The sequence below is a fragment of the Nanorana parkeri genome, unplaced genomic scaffold, assembly GCF_000935625.1.
Source record: "Nanorana parkeri isolate BGI_ZX_2015 unplaced genomic scaffold, ASM93562v1 scaffold583, whole genome shotgun sequence".
NCBI classification, from domain to species: Eukaryota; Metazoa; Chordata; class Amphibia; order Anura; family Dicroglossidae; genus Nanorana; species Nanorana parkeri.
Window position 1 is genome coordinate 260,032 of NW_017306851.1, and position 3,995 is coordinate 264,026.

The following is a 3,995-nucleotide window of genomic DNA, read 5'->3' on the forward strand; positions in this document are numbered from 1 at the left end:
TGGCGGGTGAATCCCGGAACCGCGGGGATTGCACGGGAGGTTCAACGTGTGTCTAATTATCTGTGTGCAGATCTTTAAAGCGATTGCGAACCCCCGACTGGATGCCGTTAAAATGTCGGCGCGTTGTGTTTCATAAACAACTGTCATTTTTGTGATTCCTGTTGTTACCTTCATTTATCCCTTTTTGCCCAACTCAATGCTGCTGATCAGCTCCCCGCTGTTTTCAGACACTCCCTGTCTACATTTACTCGCTGCACATCATTGCTCTGGACCCGTTTCCTAATACTGGCAACACGACGGTGGACCATGCCTATGCAATGTGTATCAGCACAGCTCGCTGTAACAGGATGACAACGCAGGAGCGCAAGTGGGAGACAGGGACAGAACGTTGTCACCTTAAAATAGGAAGTACCTTAACCTTCATGGCAGGATCACCAGGGAATAATTCTTTATTAGTACATTACGGTGCCATCATTCAAAGTGAAGTGCACATGTGAGGTATCATTAGACCTTGCTGGGTCTGTGGCAGCTAGATTGGTCCCATGGAGTGGGTGCCTTTAGGTCTGTGAAGATTGTGGAGCTGGGTGGAAAGTCTTGGGGACAACTTGACAAAGCTGTGACGGACTGAACCATCACTGGGGCTGCTGGAAGAGCCTACTGACTACGGACCTAGGGCTGCAGATGTTTATTGCCCCGGAGAACTTTGTGTGCTGTGTTTTCCTCTTTAATATTTTATCTATCTATCTATCTATTTTATCTTTATCTAGAGAGAGAGCTTTTCACTCTTTGACTTGATTTGAACCATTTTTTGTAAAGGCAGCAGGCTGTCTGGAGTGGCCATTGTTTAGGGTGATGTGATCAAGCTTACATAGTATTTGGGGTTGAATAAAGACATAAGTCCATCAAGTCCAACCCATATAGGTCCACGCATCATCTCATTCTTAGGAGTACTTGTACCCCTGTATATTACGGTCCCTCAGGAAATCATCCAAGAGTGTTTTGAACAATTCCACACTCCTGGCTGAAATCACTGCCGATGGCAGTGAGTACCAGACCCTAACCGCTCGCCCCTTGTGCTGGAATTTGTTTTCCACCAATTTTAGGTGTTGGCCTCTAGTTTTTGTAACGGAGTTAATCTTAAATAGCTTGTTGCCAATGTTGCTGTCACCATTGAACATCTTGTACATGAAAATCATGTCCCCCCTGACACCAAGTTCGGGTTTGGTGTGTCCTCCCGCTGGATTCGCTGGATCGAACCGGACCTGGCCTAGGTCGGCTTATCCTTACTTAAGACTTTGCCATCTCTATTCCTCTCCTGTCTTTCGAGAATATAAACTCGGTAAAAGTGACCTTTCGGTCTTTAGCGAAAGCTATGATTTGAGACAATTTCCCGAGCTGGCCTCCTATATAAGATAACCGTTTTAGCGCACATCTGGGACCTGTCCGCCGGCCTCCGATTCCTGGTAGCCTTATTGTCCTTAATGGTCTAATATCTTTCCCTGAATCCCGGGTGGTGGCGACAGCGGAGAGGAGCCCGAGGAAGGGCATTTACACCGCCAGCTCGTCTCTCAAATTACAAGTTATTACCTCGCTGCCGCAGATTGCGGATCCGGCGTAATGTGTTTTTCCGGTGGCTTCTGATGTCATTTCTGAGGGATGGAGGGGAAATGTAAGCCACGAACGGGAGGCTTTAGGAGCCGGGGGAGATTCAATTGGGCTCCCTCAGTGCGCAGGCTGCCTGGAAGATTCGTCAAAGCGTGCTTAATAAAAGGCTTTGATGACAGAGGGAACAAATATGAGAATCTTCTGGAAACGCACCCGGGGGCTCTTCACTCTACTCCGCATCCATACAAGACTCTGTGACCTTCCCTTTTAGGCACGTTGGTCCCAAGGGAATGCAGGATCACAGCGGCCGACGCGGAGCAGATTACAAGGGCAGGAGCGTTTACTCTTTGGTGTAGTTGTGGTCGGTGCAGAAAGTCTGCGTAGGTGGTAATCCTTCTATTCTTGGACTGTCAACATCTGCCTTGACACATTCCATGGTGATGGGATAAAGGTATCTGTGCTACCTGTATGGACAAAAATGCTGGGGTATGTTCCTAACACTAGCATGTACAGCTCCATCCAATCGCCATGGAATGTATCAAGGCAGATGTAGTTTGTCCAAGAACAGGATGGGAGGTGTGAAAGTTGTGCAACCCTCTAGTTCTAGTTACATAATCCCATCCTTGGTGGGACTGCATAGGTGTTAATCCTTCTATTCTTGGACTATCATCATCTGCCTTGACACGTTCCATGGTGATTGGGTGTGTGCTACATGTGTGAATACAACTGCTGGGGTATGTATGATGGGGGTATAAATGCTGGGGTATGTTCCTGGTATGGTGGGGGTATAAATGCTGGGGTATGTTCCTGGTATGGAGGTGGTATAAATACTGGGGTATAGTGCTGGTATGGTGGGGTATAAATGCTGGGGTATATTCATAGTATGATGGTGGTATACATGCTGGGGTATATTCCTGGTATGGTGGGGGTATAAATGCTGGGGTAGGTTCCTGGTATGGTGGTGGTATAAATGCTGGGGGTATATTCCTGGTAGGGTAGGGGTATAAATGTTGGGATAGTATGCTGGGGTATAAATGCTGGGGTATGTTCCTAGTATGGTGGGGGTATAAATGCTGGGGGTATGTTCCTGGTAGGGTAGGGGTATAAACGTTGGGATGGTATGCTGTGGTATAAATGTTGGGGGTATGTTCCTGGTAGGGTAGGGGTATAAACGTTGGGATGGTATGCTGTGGTATAAATGCTGGGGGTATGTTCCTGGTATGGTAGGGGTATAAACGTTGGGATGGTATGCTGTGGTATAAATGTTGGGGGTATGTTCCTGGTATGGTGGGGGTATAAATGCTGGGGTTATGTTCCTGGTAGGGTAGGGGTATAAACGTTGGGATAGTATGCTGGGATATAAATGTTGGGGGTATGTTCCTGGTATGGTGGGGGTATAAATACTGGGGTATGTTCCTGGTATGGTGGGGGTATAAATGATGAGTATGTCCCTGACACTCATTAGGAATAAAGGAGTGATTGGTGAGTCTATAAAACCTCTTCCACATGATAGAATACAGCCATTGGGACGTGACTCACTACCACGTATAACACCCACCTGGAGGTCTCTCCTCTAAACCTTTCGGCTGCTGTGCGGCATTTCGGCACAATGAACACTCGCAGATAATTGTGGGAAATTCTTTTATAAAAAACTGATTTAATGACTTTTAGAAAAACGGCAACAATTCCAGGGGAGGCTCATTCCCGTTGTTTTTATTTATCTAATGACATTTCCTTCCCGGGTAAAGCTGTACGGGTGACCCGACGCACAATAATTATCCCATGACGAGGACATTAGAGGAGATTACGCTGCGAGGAGATAGAATTCTTGAAAAGCCACCTAAATATAATATTTGTATATCCAGCCGTAATTAATGTATCTAAACCCAGAAACATTATACACCGCAGCATGCAGAGACGTGGTGGCTGCTTTCATTGTCCCTTATATTTTTTCAAGCTCAGTGGCGTAACAATTGCCATAGCGACCCAGGCGGCTGCTATGGGGCCTGGGGCACAGTGGGAGGCCCGGCCAGGACATCCCCTGATGCCCTGCGGGCCGCCTGGGTCGCTGTGGCATCCCATGCTGCTGGCTGTCACTAGCGGCTGTGAAGAGCAACGTGCCGCTGTTCATATCACTGACAGTGAGTGTGTGCAGCGGTACCTTCCTCTCCAAAGCCGCTAGTGACAGCCAGCAGCATGAGATGCCATAGCGACCCAGGCGGCCCGGCTGAATCAGTGAGAGCCAGCAGTGGTGGTGGAGGAGGCTGGACCCGGCAGTGGAGGTGGCGGGGCCCGGGGTTGGCAGCAGAAGAGGAGGCGGGGGCCCCGGTGACGGAGGAGGAGATGGGGCCAGGGAGGGGGGAGGAGGCGGCGACGGGGGAGGAGGCGGG

The 3,995-nt window shown here is 48.8% G+C and overlaps 1 protein-coding gene across 1 annotated transcript in view; it reads right to left on the reverse strand.

The window, feature by feature from the left end:
- The window catches only part of GRM7 (glutamate metabotropic receptor 7), a 351,320-nt gene that overhangs the window by 131,636 nt on the left and 215,689 nt on the right, over positions 1-3,995 (reverse strand). The window lies entirely within an intron of this gene.